We start from the raw sequence: 21,299 nt of genomic DNA, 5'->3' as shown, positions 1-21,299 counted from the left end.
TCCTCAGCAAAAGGAGGAGGATTGACAACAGTTAGCTGAGGGCTAATCTTCCTCAGAAAAAAAAGAAAAAAAGTCCTAAGCCCTGGTACCTGTGATTGTGACCTTATTTGTAAATAGGATCTTTGCTGGTGTAATCAAGTTAAGAGGAGGTCATGAGGGTGGACCCTAATCTAATATGACCCGTGTCCTTATAAGAAGAGGGAAATTCGGACAGAGAGAGACGCATGGGGAGAGCGCCGTGGGATGGCAGAGGCAGAGACTGCAGTCATGTGGCCACAAACCAAGGAACACCAGGGGTGGCCAGCGACCCCCAGGAGCTGGAAGAAGCAAGGAAGTGTCCTGCCCCCACCCTTCAGAGAGAGCACGGCCCTGCCGGCAGCTTGATCTCGACTGCTGACTCCAGAACTGTGGGAGAATCAGCTTCTGGTTTTTCTGTTTCTGTTTTTTGTTGCTTTTTTTATAATATGCTTTTTGGTGAGGAAGATTGGCCCTGTGCTAACATCTGTTGCCAACCTCCCTCTTTATTTTTTCTCTCCCCAAAACCCCAGTACATAGTTGTATATCCTCGTTGTAGGTCATTGTCGCTCGTCTATGTGGGATGCTGCCTCAGTGTGGCTTGATGAGGGGTGTGTAAGTCCGCACCCAGGATCCGAACCGGCAAACCCCGGGCCACCAAAGTGGAGCATGAGAACTTAACCGCTTGGCCATGGGGCCGGCCCCAGTTTCTGTTGTTTCAAGCGACCTAGTTTGTGACAGTTTGTCACAGCAGCCGCAGGACACTAATATGCTTAGTCTCTCATTGGTACTTTCTACACATCATTGAGGGTCTTCTCTGCGCCAGGCCTGGGGGCACAGCCATGAACAAGACAGGAGATGGATCCCAAGCTCATAAACCAATAAATTAATAGCTCCAGAAAATGACAGAGGCTATGATGTGACCAAAAGGGGGCCAAGAGGATGACAGCAAGGGTTTCAGGGTATGCCACGGCAGCTGGGCCTTGGAAAGGCGTCTCTGGGACCGAATTTTTAAGGGCTGGGGATGGGATGTGAGAAGCAGAGCCTGCAGGGCAGAGGGGACAAAGCCACGGGGACTGGCCTGAGCTCTGCGTGTCTGAAGGACAGCAGTGGGGTGAGTGGGGTGGTGCAGCCTCCTGCCCATGCCACGGAAGAGCGTGGGTGTCACTGCAAGGGTGATGGACAGTCATCGGAGGGTTCAAGTGGCCCCTCTGAGCGTGCTTATGGCTGCCCAGAGGATTCAGTGGCACAGTGGGAGGGAGGTGCAGGCTCCGGGTGCGAGGGGACGGAGGGATGAGATTGGATGTGTGTGTGATCTGGCTGATCAGGGGGTGCTGGGGAGATGGGCTTGGTCTCTCTAGGTGTCTCTGGCTGGGTCTGCCCAAAGGCGACAGCAGATGAGGCATGGTTAGTTCTTCTTCCCAAGGAGGAATGGAGAATAAGGAGTTCGGCTTCCTCCACGAGAGGTCTGGCCCTCGTCCTGGCTCCTGGGAGGTGACCTCTAAGCACTTGGAATTTCCCAAGTGGTAGAAGGGTTACAATTCATGATGACCGCTCAGACCACACGTGAGCGTTTATGCTAACGAGGCGACTGGTCGACCCCTAGGTAGTTTAAGGCAATGACTCAGGGTGGAGGCTGGCCACACTGGAAAGACCAACCATGGGGTTAGATGCTTGGCGTTTGGAGCCATGTAACATCAACCTGACCTCTGGGGAGGGGACGGGGGCTGGAGGCTGAGTTCAACTACGTAGCCAGGGATCAGACCACCGAATGAACCCCCAATAAAAACTCTGGATGCTGAAGCTCGGATGAGCATCCCTGGTTGGAAATACACTCTGAGTATTGTCACACATCATAGCTGGAGTGGCTAACGCTGTGCAGGACTCTACGGGGAGGAGACAATGGAAACTTGAGTTGGGACCCCTCCCAGACCTTGCCTCCCAGCCAGCGTTCCTTTGGCTGGTTCTATCTTATATCCTTTTGCTCTGATAAAACTGTAATGGCAAGGATAGTGCTTTCCTGAATCCTGTGAGTTGTTCCAATGAATTATTGAACTTAAACATGGTTTTGGGAAACCCCAAAACTTGAAGTTGGCGTCTTACCCTTGAGTTGGGTTCCCTGTGAGTTCAACCCGACACCACCAGGGGGCAGTGGGGACAGAGTGGAGCTGCCTGGAAGAGCCCCCCTGGAACAGATTAGTGTTCATGCTCCGAATCAGGGGAGCAACCAAGACATCTCATCATTAGCTCATCCCTCTCTCTGCTTTGTCTGAGTTGGAGAAAGAGCCCGTCCACAGCAGAAGGCTAATAAAGATGCAAACACGAGCCCTGACGGTGAGAGCAGGTTCCCCATCACCAGCACTCTTCCCTTGCACTTCTTTAATTCTTCTTTTAAAATATCTATGGAAAGACTATTTCTAGACTCAAAATGTAATTTAGACCTGAAGATGCCCTCATGATAGAATAAGTCACACGTTGCAAAGACCAATTTGAGTTAATGAAGCCCACACAACAATGTAACATTGCAGCAGACCATCATCAAGGAATTGATTTTGGGGGAGGAATGTCCTGTTTTATCTTTCCTGCATGTCCTGGACTCCTGGCAGAGACACGTGGACAATTCTCTTTTAAGGTATCTGAGCCACGTCCGGGCTCCGGTCATTCTGTGGTCCTTCAAATAACACGGGAGACTGATTACACCCCAAAATCACCACCTCGGAAAATTAATTTCTCATTGTTTGAAAGCAATTTTCCCGGTGTTTCCTTGTCAATTTAGAGCACGCCTAAATTCTCTGTTGGTTTCCTTTCATCTTGATTCATCTGATGGATTCTTCTGAGGGTTCCACTTTGAAAACGTAATTGACCATATACAAAACAAAGGCCATTGATGGCTTTGTGAGAGGGTGTGTATATACAATATGCTACGGGCTAATTGCACTACGTTTTAATTACAATGCTGGATGGCATTATAAATTTGTGTTCAATTAGGCTCAAGCCATCAACTGCTGAATACATTATAAATTTTGTTGAATCAGCCCAACTGATGTTCTAAGCTCCACTGGAATAGCAAGCAAAGATTCGGTCATCAGATAAACTGAACCTCCCCACCTCACCATCCCCATTCAAACTTGTATGTGTAGCCAAAAAATGGGTTAAATAAAGAAATAACAATCTTGTAATGAAAATGAGCGTGGACATAAAATCAAAACATAAAGTGTATAATAAAGTCCACAGCAGACCCATAATGCTCTCTTCCTGCGATTCTATAAGCCACAGAAAGAGAGAGACCATTCAGGCAAAAATCAGTCCCCTTCTGAAGAAATGAGAAGGAGCAGAAAGGTTCAAATTAGACCTCTGTAAGTCTGACCCACCTAGCTGCAGCAGATCCTTTGGAGGCAGTGCGCTGGTTAGTTCAATATTCTAGCTAGAAAAGAGGATTAAGAATGGGGTGGACATCACTAGCAGTCACCAATCTCCTTATCTCGTCTCCCACACAGCCTGGGCCAAAGGCTGTGTGACCAGATCCGGCCAATGATATAAAAGAAATTGTATGTGTCATTTCCAAGTTCAGACACTGGAGACGAGGCACGATTCTCCAGTCTCTCTTCTTGCCCTGTCTTGGTGATTGACAAAGCCTCCATCAGCCTGGATCCCTGAGTGACGGTGTGGAGAAAACATACGCAGCCTCTCCCCTGGCCCTGCCTCCATGTGCTGGATCTACACCTTGAGCTGGAAAGAAATCTGTGTTGTGTTAAGGCACCAAGATGGGAGGGTTATTTTGTTAATGCACGCAACCTCTCCCATACTGACTAATACGAGAATTTCAGGATAATCAAAATATGGTAAAACTCGGAAAGAACACCAGTTTGGACCCATCAGTTTATTGCATCTCTGCTGAGAGAGTTGGATGAAGGCATTGCAGTCTCCTGGAGAACTTGGGGTTATTTGGGCCCTTAATGGTTAGTGTACAAATCTACGTCTTGGCACCTGTGTTGTCCTGGGCCATAGTTTGGACCTGATCTTCTCAGGTCTTATGTTTAGAAAATGAGCCCAGACTTCACTCACTCACTCATTCCTTCATTCATGTATTCTGAACATCAGGCTATGTTAGGGACTGTGTTAGGAGCTGAAGGGGGAGGAATAACCATGACGATAAGAAGAGTTGTTGGGAGCTCGTCACAGGACAGGCACTGTGCCAAATGCTTCATACGCGTTATGAGAACTGGTGCTCACCTTGCTGAACGTGGCAAGTACCATCCTCAACCTCATTTCATGTCAGAGGGTACGGGAACCCAGAGAAGAGGGAACTTGCCCAAGGCATCACCTCCAGGAGGTGATGGAGCCAGAATCTGATCCTGGCCTCTGGACCCCAGAGCCTGTTCCTTAGCCCTGTCCAGTGGCCAGTGGTGGGATGGGAAGACCCCTCCTGCCAGCCCCTCTTTGGCACCGCCCATGTGTTCTTGTGGCTTCCCCCTGTGAGCCCTTCAAAGACTCCCCACTGCTCTTTAGATAACGGCCTACAACCCCGCCCTGGCTTCAAGGCCCTGTGCTCAGGTCCCTGCTTCTGCCATCCCACCCTGCCACACGGACCCTTTCCAGCACTGTGGCTTTTGGGCTGTCTCCTTGACCTCTGTCACTCTGTCCCATCTGTGTGATGCTTCTGTCTACCTGAGGAATCTCCCCTCCTCCAGGACTCAGCTCCAAGCCTGCATCTTCCGTGAAGCCCCCATAACCCTGCTCCTCGACCACAGAAGTGTCCGTTCCTCACAGAGCATCGTCATGGTTTACCCCCGATGGGTCACCCAACTGGACTAGAGTTCCTCATGTTTGTTTCCGTGGCCTGGCTCACAATGGGGTTCAGCGCCCGGCTGGTTCAGTGACATCCAAATGCACCTATAGGGGAGCAATCCTGGCAGATCCTGAATGGCAGTCAGCTCCCCACGGGGTGGCCACACCTCGGCAATGGCAGACCCGGCTCTGAGAAGCGACGTCTATATACATCCCTAATCATGGGCCCAGCAGCTCCCTGGAGGCCCCTTCCCCATTAACAGAGAGTAATGGCTGCCTGCAGCTGATTAGGCCCCATTTAATCCTAAATAGCAGTCATTAGAACTTACCATCCTTCGAGGTTAAAAGAGGATGCAGCTGAAGGGAGAGTCGAAAAAAACACTCTTTCCATCTGAACTCAGCCCGGTTGCTGGATCTCCACAGCCATGCTGTCTAAACAGAGCCACGGCCTCCCAGGCCCACCCAGGCTCCCGGATCAGGACCTGGTGATGACGCCCGTGGTTTCAAACAGTTCCCCAGGCGGCTTTCCATCTCCACCCACCTCCAAGGCCAAGATGGTAGGGTATTTCCTGGGGGTTATGAAGCTGGAAGGTTCTTCCTAGAGGTGACCATCTCTCCCTGGGGCACCTCTTCTCAACCCGCTGTGCATTTGAATCAGAGACTCTCTGGAGTGGCCCCGGGCATCAGTATTTTTTAAAGTTCCCCGGATGAGTCCAGGGTGCAGGCAGCCTGAGAACAAGTCTGCTCCGGGGCGTCGGGGGGAAGCTGGTGCAGACTTCCAGGCAGGAAGTGGTGGGAGGCTTTGCAAGAGGGTCCTGCTGCCTTCTCCACCCCTCCCCAGCATCCACACATCACAAATGCTGCTGTCAGAGGAAGCGAACAGGACATCTCAAAGTCACAGCAGAGGTCCGGCAGATGCCTTATGCCACTGAGGAGGCGTGTCTGTGGGACGTCTGTTGATTCCAGGATGTACACACCAGCTGCAGGTTGACTGAGCCTGCTTCTCCTCCTCACCACAACCTCCTGAACTTCAGCCCTGCCTTGTTCTCAAGTCCATCTTCCCTCTTCTGGCTTCGTTGTGACGTAGAGGAAAGACCCTGGACTTGGCGTAAGGATATGTGGCTTTGATTCTTAATGACCAGCCCTGTGATAATGGGGACTTTGCTTACTGGACCTCTCTGAACCTCAATAACCGCATCTGTAAAACGGGGCTCATAATATCTCCCTGGCCAGGCTCAGGCAGGACGCCAAGGGGATCGTGTTGATGAAGGGGCTGGGGAACCACGCAGGACACAACCTTCGTTCACTTATTCACTCAGCAAACATTTGCTGAGCAAGTCCCGCCCACCAGCTACCCAGCTGGCTGCTGGGTGTTGAAAATCGCCAGCACTTGCCGGAAAATCCGTTGACTGGATTCATTGTGAGGTCACCGGGTCCTCCCTCTCCACGGAAAATTATCTGTGGGTCGGCTGGGGAAGACATTCCAGACACAGGCCAGAAAGGTGGGCGTCAAACCTCATGGACCACTTAGAATTCAAGAGGATGAGCGAAAAGTGATTCTCTAGATTTTAAAATTGTCAGAATTTTAGCTGTGACTACTTCTTCCCCCTTTCTTGTCCTCCTTTCAGCCTTTTTAAACTGTTTCTTTCTTTTCCTCTTCTCTTTCATAAATACAGAGACCGTTACCCTGTTATCAGCATTATTTCCCATACACTATTTTCTTTCCGACAATAAACCCCCTCCTTGGCGTCTCCATTTATGAGGCTATTTGCAGTTATTTGCATTCTGACGGCTTAAATCAAATATTTTAAGACCGGTCATGAGAAGAGCAGTAAATCTATGACTAGGCTTCAGCCCAAACAAATAATAAAAAGGATCTCACGTCAAAGCCATAAACAACGGTGATGTCGGTGGCTCATTAGAGTTCAGGATGCATAATCGTGACGGATAAGTATTTTCATAAACAGGGAAAGGCAATGAGAAACCAAATGTTTGTTTTTCTTGCTTTTATTCAGTCTTTTCTTGTTATTTGGGCCTCATTGTTGTGATTTTAGATGAGTGGTTCTTGGCCTGAGAGGGTTAAGAGGCTGGCTGGTTTGGGTTCATAAATGCAAGCAGAAGTAGAAGGAAAAGAAACGCCATTGTGTGGAACCAATGGGTGAATCAGGGCCATGTCAAAAAACTCCCACGCCATTCCCTTCCTAACATCCCACTCTGTTTTGGGCCAAATTATCCTCTATTTATGGAGATCTGTGACAGCCCACGATTAGCCATGCTGTCACTATTGTGCCTCTGTTTGTGCTGGGGTCTCCCTAGAGGTGTGGACTCAGGGACTGTATTCGTTATCTATGGCTGCATAACAAATTACCCCCAAATGTAGCAGCTTAGAAGAATGAACCTTTATCATCTCACACGATTTCTGTGGGTCAGGAATCGGAGCATGGCTTGGCTGGGTGATTCTGGATCAGGGGTCTCCCAGGAGGTTCAGCCAAGTTGTCTTTCGGTGCTGAAGTCATCTGAAGGCTCGACCGTGGCTGGAGCATCTGCTGTCACGGGGGATCACTCACGTGGCTGGCAAGTTGAGTGTTGGCTGTGGGTGGAGGCTCAGTTCCTTACCACGTGGACCTCCCCACGGGGCAGCTTGAGTGCCCTCACAACATGGCGGCTGGTTTCCTCCAGAGCGAGTGATTCAAGAGAGCAAGGCAGAAGCCACAATGCCTTTTATGATCTAGTGTCTGAAGTCACACTGTCATTTCTGTAATATCCTATTGGTTACACAGTTCAGCTCTCTTTGGTGCTTGAGGGGACCACACCAGGATGTGGCTATCAGGAGGTGAGAACCATGGGGCCCATCTTGGAGATTGGCCACCACAGACACAGACGATCTTCCCCAAGCTCCCTCTGAACAGGAGAGGACATGCTTTGAAGAGCATCATGTCAAGCCGCAGCAAGGCCTGTTCCCACATTTTCGGGGAGTTTTCTACCAAGAAGGGAAGTTGAGAAAGGCATGGCAAATTGCTTGTGTCTTGCATGCCTTTCAATATCAACTGGAAGTGGCCATCTGAACAATGGGATGAGAAAGATGCTGAGCCCCAATCTGGGCTCAGCAGGAGAGCATGGCAATTGATTAGTGATGTCTGCCCTGGGCACAGGAATGAGGACTGGTGACACGGATGCACCTTTATTACTCTTGCAAAGGCCAGGCTCTGCAGGGAACACAAGAGCAAACAGACATGCTAACGAGGAACGAGCACTGGGTTACTTATATTGCAAAGTGGAGTCACGTTCCCCACTGCCAGACAGCTGTGCAGGTGACCAGCCCCCTGATATTCTGGTCCCTGAAGGTCCCAACTTCACAATCTCCTGAAGTGTAGTTAGAACCAGAAACTTCCCCAGGGGCCATTAAGTCAAGTGTATTTCAAACAGTTTTTGCCTTCAGACCTCTTTTTTAAAAAAAAGTCCCCTCCAGGACCACAACATACAAAACAGGTAAAGGTGGAATTGTTTGGATGGAAGTGAAGGTGGGGAGCTTGGAGCTCACCCATTCAGACTCCCCCAGGGATCACCACAGAGGTCCCCGAGGTGCCCCTGCTGGGGTTCCATGGGGCACAGTTTGAAAACCACTGATTTGCCCCATTTCCTCCATTTTGCAGCTGAATCTGAGTCCAAGAGAGAGCAGGGGATTCTCAAGGACAACTTGGGAAGGGGTACCGACTGGGTTTGCGGCGTTGGGTCTCCAGAGGGTCGTTGCTCAAACACAGGTGTTACAGAGGTGGGGGGAGATATGAGGACCCTGGTGTGGCCAGTCCTGTGATGGGCTGACTCTCGTCCCCAGCAGTGGGATCTGACGGACAGGTGGTCTGTGATGGGACTGAAGCTGGAGAGGGCTGGTAGCCAAGGGGACTTCTCTTCCTTCCCTGTCCACCTTCAGCATCCTCGGTGCCTGCGCGTTTGTGTCAAGCACGTCCCAACCCGCAGGACGAAATGGCAGGAGGGATTTTTAAGGCCTAAGGAGACCTTGTTCCCAGCATGTCACTACCTTCTCTCCCTTCTTCACGAGTTAACCAGCCTTTGGGGCTTCCTCACAGCTTCCGCCCAGGGCTCATTGAGTGGTGATTTGTGGCAAACATTTATGGTTTAATAAAGTGACTTTCCAGTTGCCGTGTTTATCACAACTCAAGCGAGGAGTCTCACTGGGGAAGCATCTGGTGCCGGTGCTGATTAAAGCAAAAACAGTTTCGTGAGCCGTTTTGTCAAGCTCCTTCAGGGCGACGCAACCTCCCCCAGCCCGAAGGTAAGAGAAGAGTGAGGAAGCTCAGGGAGGGGGAGGCTGATGCCCAGAGAGGGGCTCTTGTCGGAAGGGTCTCGATGGGGCAGGGGAGCGGGGTGGGGGGCTCTCTCCGTGCGGTGACTCAGGGAGTGACGCCACATGCCACCTCCTCGAAATAGAAGTGGCCCCACTGTCATGACTACACTATTTGCAGCGCACGTGGAAAACAATTGTGTTTCACAACCACGGGAGCCCCACTGCTGTGGCTTTTGGGGTGTGGGCGCCATTCCAGTGAATGGGGACCCACAACTCTTTGGAAATTAGAAATTTCTGATTGCAAATTGTTATGGGCTGAATTGCACCCCGTCCCCATTCATGTTGAAGTCCTGACCCACAGTAACTCAGAATGTGACTGTCCTTGGAGATGGGGGTTGTTGAAGAGTAGTTAAGTTAAATTGAGGTCATTAGAGTGGGCCCTCATCCCATAGGGCTGGTGTCCTTATAAGAAGAGAAGATGAGGGGCTGGCCCCGTGGCCGAGTGGTTAAGTTCACGCTCTCCGCTGCAGGCGGCCCAGTGTTTCGTTGGTTCGAATCCTGGGTGCGGACATGGCACTGCTCATCAAACCACGCTGAGGCGGCGTCCCACATGCCGCAACTAGAAGGACCCACAATGAAGAATATACAGCTATGTATCAGGGGGGCTTTGGGGAGAAAAAGGAAAAAAAAAAACTTTAAAAAAAAAAAAAAGAAGAGGAGATGAGGACACAGACACCCACAGAGGGAAGACGACGTGAAGACACAGGGAGAAGACAGCCTTTGGCAAGCCAAGGAGAGAGGCCTCAGGAGAAACCAACCCGGCCGTGCTTGCTCTCAACTTCCAGCCTCCAGAACTGAGAAAAAATAAATTTCTGTTCTTTAACCAGCCCAGCCTGTGGAATTCTGTCACAGCGGCCGGAGCTGATTAATACACAAGTGACCAGTGGAGATCCTGAAAGCAGCCTGTTTGTTCTCAGAGCTTAATGCACTAATCCAGACCCGATACTTCTCAGAGAATGCCGAGGATGCTCGGGCCAGAAGGGTTCTCTCCCAAGGTCTGAGTGAACAAAGACTTTTATAAGAGCGCTGTTGCCGACAGCACGTTTTCCAGCCCCTGAGGACCCCAGAGGGCTGCTGCTGAGACAAAGCCTTCTTTCTGAGAGGGGTCATGTTCCTCAATCAAGACAGCAGGAGGCTGGAGGAGTATTAATATCTCTTCAAATTCATTCATTCATTCAACAAACACTGATTTAGCACCTAGTGCTATAGCCTGCTAGATTTGATTCTATAGGGATTTCCTCTTCTCAAAGTGTGGCCCTTTCATCTCCTTTTACAAATTCAGACTCCGGGGCCCCACCCCACAGCTGATGAGTCAGCATCTCTGGGGTGTGGCCTGGGAATCTGCAGTGTGAACACACCGTCTGTGTGATTCTGGTGCAGACAAATGTTAGAAAGCCCGTGCCCTGAGGTATCTCTTCTGCTGGGACGTGGCCAGGGGTGGGCTCACCCCCTCCTGAGGGGGCCTGTCTCATGTGAGTGTGATGTGGCCGTGACAGGGCCGGTGTCCTCTTTATCATGGAGCTGAAACCCGCATTCTTCAGCTTCTACCCTGGGGTCCTGCCTGCCCCTCCCTTCCACTCTTCTCCACGTTTGAGGGGAAGAGGACCCCCTCAGGAGCAGCTGGGGCAGGATGGGAAGGGAAGCCAGCTGGAGGAGGGAGGGGCAGAGAGTTCTAGAAGGAAAGTGTTAGAGGACATCAACGTCTCCATTGCCATGAAGGGAGTGAGGGGGAACGAAGCAGAATATGGGATGATATTTTAAAATCTTGACCTTTGTGTTTTCTTTTCTGGAGGTCAGGGGCCCGGGGAGAATTAGGATTGTTGAGGCTGGATTTCCAAGAGAAGTTCAGCTTCAACTTCCTGAACAGGAAACAATCCTGGTGAGAGCCACTCATTCATGAGGGACATGTCTGGGTTGGCCAGAGAAGGTTCTAGAAGAGTGCTGTCCAATAGAAGTAGAATGTGGGCCACATTAAAAAAAAGACTGTGTCTAAAATATATGGTACATATATGATAGATGTATCTAAAGGAGATCATTTCACCAGGTAATCAATATGAAAAGTCAGGATGGAGACTTTTACATTATTTTTCTTGTAGCGAATCTTTGGAATCTGGTGAGTATTTGACACTTACAGCACATCTCCGTTTGGACGAGCACATGTGGCTGACGGCTACTGTGTTTGACAGCAGAACTCTTGATAATCACGTGGGAAGGCCAGATACACAGGGCACGGAGTGTCAGCCAGAATATGTGATCAGAGTGAGCAGAGGGGTGACTCACGGCCCTCCCTGCCCCCATGCCCGAGGAGGACACCTTAGGCTGGGGGTGGGGTGGGGTCTGACCGCAGAGGAGGCGGGACAGGGTCAGGTGAGGTAGGCACTCACTTCCGAGGCCCAATTTAAGGGGTGCCCAAAACTCAGCAATGGATAAACAATACTTTAATGCCATACTTTAAAAAATCAAAAGAAATCCATGCTGGACAAGATATCCAAATGATAAAGACCGGATTGGAACCTGCCCGTGCACTCACTGCCCGCAGGTGAACCATCCCCAGTCCGGGCCCCACTGGATCCGTCAGCACCACAGTCTCATGCCTTCCCTCCTTTTCAGGCTGTGGGTCAGATGGCCCACAAGCCTGGCTCTGGGGCTAAATTTGTGACCTAGGCCTTTCCAATTAAAGTCACCATATGCATTAATTATCTACTGCTGCGTAACAAATTACCTCAAACTCTGTGGCTTCGAAGAATGAACAAAAATCATTATCTCACGGGTTCTGTAGGTCAGGAATTCCGGAGCGGCCTAGCTGGGTGGTTCTGGTTTAGAATCTCTCCTGAGGTTGCAGACAGGCGGTCAGCCAGGCCTGCTGTCATCCGAGGGCTTGACTGGGGCTGCAGGAGCCACTTCCAAGAGGGTTCACTCATGTGCTCGGTGCTGGCTGTTGGTGGGAGGCCTCAGTTCTTCCCAACAAGGGCTGCTCCACAGGGCTGCTTGAGCGTTCTTGATACATGGCGTCTGGCTTGGCCCAGGGTGGGAGATCTAAGACAACAAGGGGAAATCACAACGTCCTTTATGACCTGGCCTCAGAAGTCATGCTCCGTCATTTCTGCAGCATCCTCTTGGTGACACAGATCTGCCTTGTTGTGCAAGAAATGACTACATGGTAGAAAGGTGAGGATATTGGGAGGCGAGAGAGATTGGGAGCCATCTTAGAAGCTGGCTACTACCCTGGTTTAGTTTCAGGAATGCATGTGTGGCCCATGTTAGTTCCAGAACTTTCTTTGAAATCTCTTGGAAAGAGATGGTCTTCTTTGCAGCGAGGCTGATAACTAGGTAGACATTGCATGACATTGACCCGAGGGGGCTTCCTCGTGCCCTGCCAGTCCGTATATGTTGATTTAAGATATTTTTTCTGACTATAAAAATAATATATATTCTTTATAGAAATATTTAAAGATTATTCCTAATCTTGCTACTTTGAGGAAACCTTTGCTCACATCTTGATGTATTTCTTCCTTTTTTTCTCTTGGTTTCTGTCTGTCCGTGTCTGTCTGGCTTTCTCTTTTCCCACCGCCCCCTGCCCATTGTCCTTTTTATAGCAAGACATTGAAGCTGATCTGTGACTACAGATCTTCTGGGGCATAGAACTAAAAATAAAAGCGAATGAGTCACGGTATCTCCAGGCTCCGGTTCCCCAGGAGCCTGGATGGTTGGGGCCTTGGGGCTGTCTCAGTGGCGACTCCTGAAGAGCCAGGGGGATCCGGGACCACTGCTTCCCCTGGGGCTCGCGGGACACCGCTGGGGCCTTCAGCCTCTGTTGGGGTCAGTGTTATAGCCCCGAGGCCCCACCCAGCATTATGACTTGTGTGGGGGGGCACTACCTGCCTGGGAGCCCTCAGCCAGCTGGCTGTGGGTCTGCGGCACTGAGAACACAGTGAATCCCAGGCCCTGAGCAGGCTGGCCTCCAAGGAGGTGGGGCCCATGTTTGGCATTTCTGCACTCACTTCTAAGGCTTGGTCTCTTCTCTGGGGTCAGCTAAATGGGGAGGTCCCTGGACCAAACTCCAATCATCTCTGATGGCAGCAGGATTGACAGAATTGCGGTTGGACCGACTCTCCTGACCTGGTACCTGGCCACCCTGGTGATTCTGGTCTCTTGGCTCCATGCTCCCATAACCGTGTGGTCTGATGGCACTCCTCGCTGGGGCCAGGCAAAGTCGGGTGCCACCCTCCCACCCCCAGCCCCTCGCCAACAAACCCTCTTGCCCTGCTGGGGCGGGAACAAGCAGAGGGAGGGGCCTGTCTGGCTGACGTGGAGCCCAGGGCTCCTGGTGTGGCCAGCTGCCCACCTGATGCCAGCCTCTGCCCAGCCGCTCTCCCCTCTCCTCCTCCTCCTCCCCTTCCTTCACTTTTGGGGCCCACAGCCCTTCAGGCCCCACTAGCTTGTGTCCACACCCGCATTACGGCCTCCCCGTCACCCCCAGTCCTTCCTGACCCTCCAGCTCTCTTCCAGGAGCCCTCATCACTGCCTGCCATGATCATTTTTAGGGTGATCATTTATAGGGTGGGCCCCTAGATAGCTTCAGGATGGGGGCTAGTCACCAGAAAGACCAAACGCTGGACCAGAGGGTGGGAACTTCCAGCCCCAGCCCCTCAACCTCTGGGCTGGAGATGGAGTTATAAAAATGTGAAGGAGAATTGGGGAACTTTCCAGTGGGTGGACACATGAGGAGCTGGACGGGTGACATGCCCGGAGAGAGCACGGAATCTCTGCACCCCTCCCGCAGGCCTTGCCCTCGGCCTCTCTTCCATCGGCCGGTCCTGAGTCGCATCCTTTATGATAAACCAGTAAACGAAAGGAAAGTGTTTTCCCGAGTTCTGCGAGTTGTTGTAGTGAATTATCGAACCTGAGGAGGAGGTTGTGGGAACGCGCAAATTTATAGCCAGTCGGCCACAAGCACAGGTGGCCCCCCAGACTTGTGACGAGTGTGTGAAGTCGGGGTCGTAGTGTGATTCTGAGCCCCTAACCCCGGGGGGTCTGTGCGAACCCCAGGAGCCAGTGTCAGTATAGGACTGAATTGTAGGACACCCAGCTGTGTGTGGAAAGTCAGGGAATCGGTTGATATCAGAAAAGATATCATGTTTTTGGTGTCAGGAAGAAAAAAAGACATCAGACAGTCCTAGCAAACTAGCACCTTTGGAAACGGATCGGAGAGCAGCCGGGAGATGTGGGGGCTTCCGACAGGAGCGATCCGCCCCTCTCCCGCTCTCTACCGCTCACAGGGCTGCGCTCCTGGGTCTCCCTGGGAGGGGCCAGGGCCATTGCACTGACAGAGGTGGCATCAGGGCGTGTGAGTGACAGAGCTGGAGGCCCTGAGGCTTCATTAGGGCAATTTATGGCATCAGTGGGGCTGGCAGCCCCGCCATGCAGGTGTTGCCTTCTTTCTTTTGTCGTTGATGAGATTCTGATGCTAATCTACTGAATGTGTCTCACGCTGCACATATTTGGAAACTGGCTTTTTCTGTTGCTCATTTAGAGGAGAACGAAGCATTCCTTGGAACATAGGTTGCAATTATTAAGTTGCAGCCAAGGAAACACGGCCAATATCTTGAGCTTGCAAGGAAGCGGGAGCTAAGCTATTAATTTGGAGTCCAGCGCATCAAGGCTGTTGGTAACCTTACCCCTCCATTCTCGCCATAAGATCGCATTCCAGCTCTGGTGGGGATCCATTTTGCATCCAAATAATTCTTGGCTCTGTCGAAATAATGATACACCGCCCCCAAACACACATCTCGGCATGGGTTCTGGACAGAAAAAGCAGAGACATTTCTGCTCTCAAATTCTTCCCTGGAGCTAAGGAGGCCAGCATTCATCACGAAGTACACAGAATTTGTTTCCTTAAAAAAATTATTTGGGGCCAGCCTAGTGGCATAGTGGTTAGGTTTGTGCACTCTGCTTTGGAGGCCCAGGTTTGAAGGTTTGGGTCCTGGACGCGGATCTACACCACTTGTCGGCCATGCTGAGGCAGCGACCCACATACGAAATAGAGGAAGATTGGCATGGATGTCAGCTCAGGGCAAATCTTCTTCACCAAAAGAAAAATTGTTCGCCTCCCTTCTGATTCATTCAAAGAAAGTGCTTGTCTGCCAAAGGAGAGAATGAGAGACAGAGGATGCAAAACAGAAGGAGGAAAGGAAGGAGGCGGGGAAGAAGGGAGGGAGGAAGAGAGGGAAAAAAGTGGCTGAATGCTCCATGCTCCATTGTGGCTGAGAGTATGGGCTCTGACATGACACAGCTGGATGAGGGGAGCAGCCAGAGGCCCCCGGGAGCTGCCCCACGTCCTGTGACATCTCAGCGTCTCAGTGTCCTCATGTATGAAATGCGAGTTACCCAGTCTGTTTCAGAGGATTGTTACAGGGCTTAAACTAGGAAAGAAACAAGAAAACAAGCAATTCAATAAAAAAAATAGGCAAAAGATTTAAAGAGACTCTTCACTGAGGAAGGACCCGGATGGTCGATAAGCATGTGAAAAGATGCTCCTCATCATTAGTCATTAGGGAAAAGCAAACTAAAACCACAGGAGATATGATTACACACCCATTAGAATGGCTAAAATTAAAAAATAAAATAAAAGAGAGAGAGAGAGAGAGACGGACAGCACTGAATGCTGGCGAGGATGTGAAGCAACTGGAACTCTCGTTCACTGATGGTGCCTAATGGTACGTCACTATAGAGGACAGTTTGGTGGCTTCTTAAAAAGTTAAACCTGGGCTTTGTCACCCTCCGTGCTCTCGACACTTGGGCCGACAGTTCTCTGTTGTGGAGCCTGTCGTGTGCACTGTGAGATGCTTAGCAGCACTGCCCTCCCACCTCCAGGTGTGACAACCAAAGATGACCCCAGCATCGCAGAACGTCCCCAGAGAGTCACGATTGGCCCCAGGCGAGAACCACTAAGTTAACGGTACTTAGCCTCCATCCGATGCAGCCACCCCCTTCCTGGGCTTCTCTCCAAGAGAAACAAAAACTTCTGTCTACACCAAGACCTGTACTCTGATCCTCACAGCAGCTCTAGTCTTCAGTGGCTCAAACTGGAGTCAACTCAAATGTCCTCCAGCCAAGGAACGGATAAACAAAGTGTGGTCCATACATATGGCTGCGTATGGATGAGGCACGGTGGAAGAAGCAGGGCGCAAAAGGCAACATATTGTATGATTCTATTTGTATTACAATCTAGAAAAGGCAAAACTCTCTGGATGGAGAACACATCCCTGGTTGCCAGGACAGAGGAGGGGAGGGGTCGATTCCAAAGGGGCTGGAGGAAATTGCTTAGCATGACGGAGATGTTCTGTATCTTGACTGTGGTAGCTCCCACCGTAGGCGTGTGTCAGAGACAGAGAGAGAAAGAGTGGAAGAAAGATTGAAAATCACATGCCCCAGTGGCCAGGTGGCAGACACTGGGCAAATGGAAGCTTTCTTCATCATCACTGTCCTCAAAACAGAGACAAGACAGGGACAGCTGGGGAAGTGCAGTGACCTGAGGAGGCCCAGCATTAGGCTCCGGTTTAGGGTGGGGGGCTGGGGGACCCACCTGGGGAGGTCAGCATCTCGAAAACTGAGGATGAGCACCACACTCCCAAAACTCTCCTGCCATCATGCATCAAGGAGGCACCTTCTGGAAGGTGAATGCTGGGGTCTGGGGAACCCTTGGAGATCTGAGTCTCCTACTCCCCACAGATTCAGATGGGAAAACCTGGGGGGGTCCTTGTCCTGAGCAAGAACGGCCACAGCCCAAAGGCCCACCAGACGCTGCATCTCCTTTCCTCCCACCACATCCGGGGCTCAGATTTCTGTTCCAGAGGGAGGGGTGGGGGTGGTCTTACTTGCCTGCGCTCCCCACCCCATGGTGAGGCCACCGAGGACAGGAGACCCAGGTACTCACCTCTGTGCCTCCTGGTGCTTGGTACAAGGCGGGGGTCACACAGGAGATGGAAGCCCAAAGAAAGCTCCATTCCCTACCCACTTGATTGAAGAAATGAACGTGCAAATAACTTAATCGATAAATGAAGGGAGTGTCAACTCTATTGATGAAATCTTCGCTTAGCTCTGCTGGAGACGCCTCAAAAACCCAGGCAAGCTGATGGGGGGGCCCCAAGGAAGCAAAGCCCTCGTGGCCTCCCACTTCTGATCCTTGGCTTGGCTGTCACATAGTCATATTCATTGTGGGCTTCCCAGCCCAGCGACCCACCACCCTTTAGATCACAGGTTCTCTTCCTTGGTCTGTGTGGACGGGTGCTGGGGACCGAGCAGAGGGGGGCCCAGGCAAGGCCCTCCCCAGGGAGTGGACCGTCTCTGGCACGAGGCCGCTCTCCATCAATGCAAGCGCTCACCTTGTTACTGTTTGAAGGCACAGTTCAGGGAGCCCCCAGCACACCTGTTTTACCTGGGGCACATGAGGCTTCAAGGGGATCAATTTCCCAGATTGTTGTCAGCATGAGAAGGCAGCTGCCACCAAGATTCCCTTACCAGGGGCCGGGCCGGTGGCACAGTGGTTGAGTGCGCAGGTTCCGCTTTGGCGGCCCAGGGTTCGCCAGTTTGGATCCCGGGTGCAGACATGGCACTGCTTGGCAAGCCATGCTGTGGTAGGCGTCCCACATACAAAGTGGAGGAAGATGGGCACAGATGTGATCTCAGGGCCAGTCTTCCTCAGCAAAAAGAGGAGGAGGATTGGCAGCAGATGTTAGCTCAGGGATAATCTTCCTCAAAAAAAAAAAGAAAACAAAAAAAGTAGGAGAAAAATTGATGCTGAATTCTGGCTCCTCGCGACAAGAGTAACACCCAGCCATGGATTCATGAACCAACTGCGGACAAAAGACAGCTCCATCTATCTCATTAAGAGATGCAATTCTAACCAAATTTTATTTTTATGCCTAATAATTATTTATAAAAATGTGTAATGAATTGGTTTTGACAAATTGAGTACCCATAATTGCACTGTTAGCTCAGACCAGAAAAATTTTTTTAACTCCAGAGTTTTATGGTCACAGGTAATTAAAAAATGTAATTTTAATTTATAGACTTTTTGTTGAGAGAATTATGATGGGTGATTAATAAAATCAGGCATAAAAATATATTACATTAGAATACGATTCTGCGGGGGAAATGGAATGGAAATAAGAGTCCAAGGAGAGATGCGAGAGTTACGAAGTTTTTGATTATTAAGAAAAGAGCTCGTTCGTGTATCTTTTAAACAAATGATGGTGGATATCAAGTTTCTACGGCATTTAGATGTCGTCGGACGCATTTAAAAGAGTGATATAACAGTTTCATTTTTAAAACCTCAATATGTACAATGCGTAAGAAATTTTACCCTTTGCAACTGTTTAAATGTATGAGGAATTTTAGATGTCGATTAAAAATATGTGAGGATGCAAAGTGTCCCAAATTCTTTGTGGTGGTGGGGGAAGGTACATAAGCGAATAATATTTAATAATAATAATAATAATCCTCAGAGAAACATCCAAAATCTTGCCTTGAGACCATTAACTCTTTTTTTGCAAAAAGTGCTAACAACGGTCAGCAATCTCACTTCCAGGCCACAGCTACTAGAAGAAGCAAAAAAAAAAAAAAAAAAAATGGAGGAAAGCAAGGCAAATGGGCTGTCTGCCTGCAGAAGGCACACCAACAGGTGAAAACAATAGCCCCCCCCCCCCCGGTAAAATCAGACCCCGTGTGTCACATGCATCTGGCTTTTTTGGCATAGGGTGGACATCTCGCCCCCTTCGCCCCTCTCGGGCTGGTCCAAGGACAGGTTCGCACAGCAAGAATCACGCGGCCACCATCACTGCGTCAGCTCCAAAGGGCTGAGCTACAGTCCCAAGATGCTGCTGGGGAATACGTAACACATTCCAGAAACGTTTCCATAAAGGGTCTAAACGCATAGCTAGGCCTTTAAAAGGGCAGGTTCAGTTCTCCAGAAAAAGTTGACTCCAACAAATGCCAGTTGACAAGCTTCGCTCGACAGCTTCCTGCCGGGCAGCCCAGGGGGTGTGTATGTGAGGTGGCCCCTCCGTCTCCGGGGGGCTGCGAGGAGCAGGCTCCCCCTGACAGTGGTCGGGCTTCCAGCCCCAAGGACATGGGGCTCCTGAGACTAGCCCGTGGAAGAAGGTGATGGGGAAAATTCAGAGCATGGCTTCCGGGGCCAGGACACAGTGTCTAAGCCGTTTACATGCATTAACTCAAAGAATCCTTGTTACTAGTTTATCAGGCAGTGTGGTAGGCTGGTAACGGCCACCCCGAAATACCAGGTCCTGATCCCTGGAACCCATAACTGTTACCTCATACGGAAAAAGGGTCTTTGTGATTAAGGATATTGAGATGGGGGAGATTATCCTGAATTATCTGGTGGGCCCTAAATACACTCACAAGTGTCCTCGTGAGTAGGAGGCAGAGGCAGGTCTGACACAGGTGGAAGAGAAGGTGCGTGAAGTCAGAGGCAGAGATTAACCAGAGAATACCAGCCACCGGAAGCTGGGAGAGGCGAGGAACGGATTCTCCCCCAGCGCCTGGGGGAGCGCAGGTCTGCCCAAACTGTGAGTTTGGCCAATGATATTAATGCCTGACTTCTGGCCCACAGAACTGTGAGAGAGGAAGATTCTGTTGTTTCGGGTTTTCTTTTTTTCTTTTTTCTTTCTTTTTCTTTTTTTTTTTTTTTTGCTGAGGAAGATTAGCCCTGAGCTAACATCTGTGCTGATCTTCCTCTATTTTTCATGTGGGTCACCACCACAGCATGGCTGACCAGTGTGTAGGTTCTCGCCAGGATCCGAACCTCTGAACCCAGGCTGCTGAGGTAGAGTGCAATGGACCTAACCATTACACCAGGGGCTGGCTGCTGTTTTAAGCTGCCAAGCTTGTAATTTGTTACAGCAGCCACAGGAAACTAATAGACTCCCTGAGATGCATCTCTGACTCAGCGTCTGCCACCAGGGGTACCAGCCTCTGACAGCAGGCATGGGTCCCAGGCACATGGGTCTTGATGGATGTATTCCACATTTGTTACAGCAACCCCAGGAAACCAATACAGCTAGGTGCCCTTATTACCTGCTTTTTCCAGACAAAGAATCCGAGGCTCAGAAAGGCTAGCGTCAGGGCCGACGCTCCCCACCCACCAGGGAGGGTTCAGCGTCCTCCCACAGCAGCTGCCCAAGATACGCAGGCCAGGCTGGCAGTACAGGACCCTTCTGTTCCAGGAGGCGCACATGGCCTCAGGCCTCCTTGCAAGGGCAGATCAGCAGGTGTGGACGTGGAGCAAAGGCCACAGCTGTCAGCCCCACCGCGCACCAGGGCCCCGGGACGTCGCCAGGCTGTGGGCGCCACGAGACCTCACCTTCAGGGCCTGTCTGAAAACACAGGGAGAACCCTTTCCACGCACTCAGTGCAAAAATCTTTCTCCTGAGGACCCAGCTCGGATTGGTTCAATGAATTGGACAGGTGATAGTGATGTGGATTAAGGCTGCCCCAGCTAGAGAAGCCCAAGGTGACCTGGCCTACATGCCAAACTATACGACCCAGTGGACTTTTTTTATGGTATGAATTAGGGCTGCCCCAGGGAGAGAAGCCCAGGGCATCCTCACCTACATGCCAATCTATATGGCCAGATTCGTATCTAAAGTTATATGACCGCACAATAACCAGACCCCATCTGCACTGAAATCATTTAATGACTTTTTCCATCATCTTTTCTTTTCTCCAGTAAAAATAAGTCACGTACCCTTGCCTTATAAAATTAGCCCTAACCCTCAACTCGGGGCAGCAGCAGGAGCTCTGACCGCCCATGGGTCCTGTCCCCACGCACCAGCTCTGCCTGCCCATGGGCCCTGTCCCCATGCCAGCGGGGGCAGCAGAAGCGGCAGCAGCAGGAGCTCTGCCTGCCCATGGGTCCTGTCCCCATGCCAGCGGGGGCAGCAGCAGCTGCTCTGCCTGCCCATGGGCCCTGTCCCCATGCCAGCGGGGGCAGCAGAAGCGGCAGCAGCAGGAGCTCTGCCTGCCCATGGGTCCTGTCCCCATGCTATTCCACACTATTCTCTAAATAAAAGAGCACTACTGCCAGATCTTGAGAGTCTAAGAAATCTTTCTT

The sequence above is a fragment of the Equus asinus genome, chromosome 14 (assembly GCF_041296235.1).
Source record: "Equus asinus isolate D_3611 breed Donkey chromosome 14, EquAss-T2T_v2, whole genome shotgun sequence".
Classification (NCBI taxonomy): Eukaryota; Metazoa; Chordata; class Mammalia; order Perissodactyla; family Equidae; genus Equus; species Equus asinus.
This window is presented reverse-complemented; position numbering follows the sequence as displayed.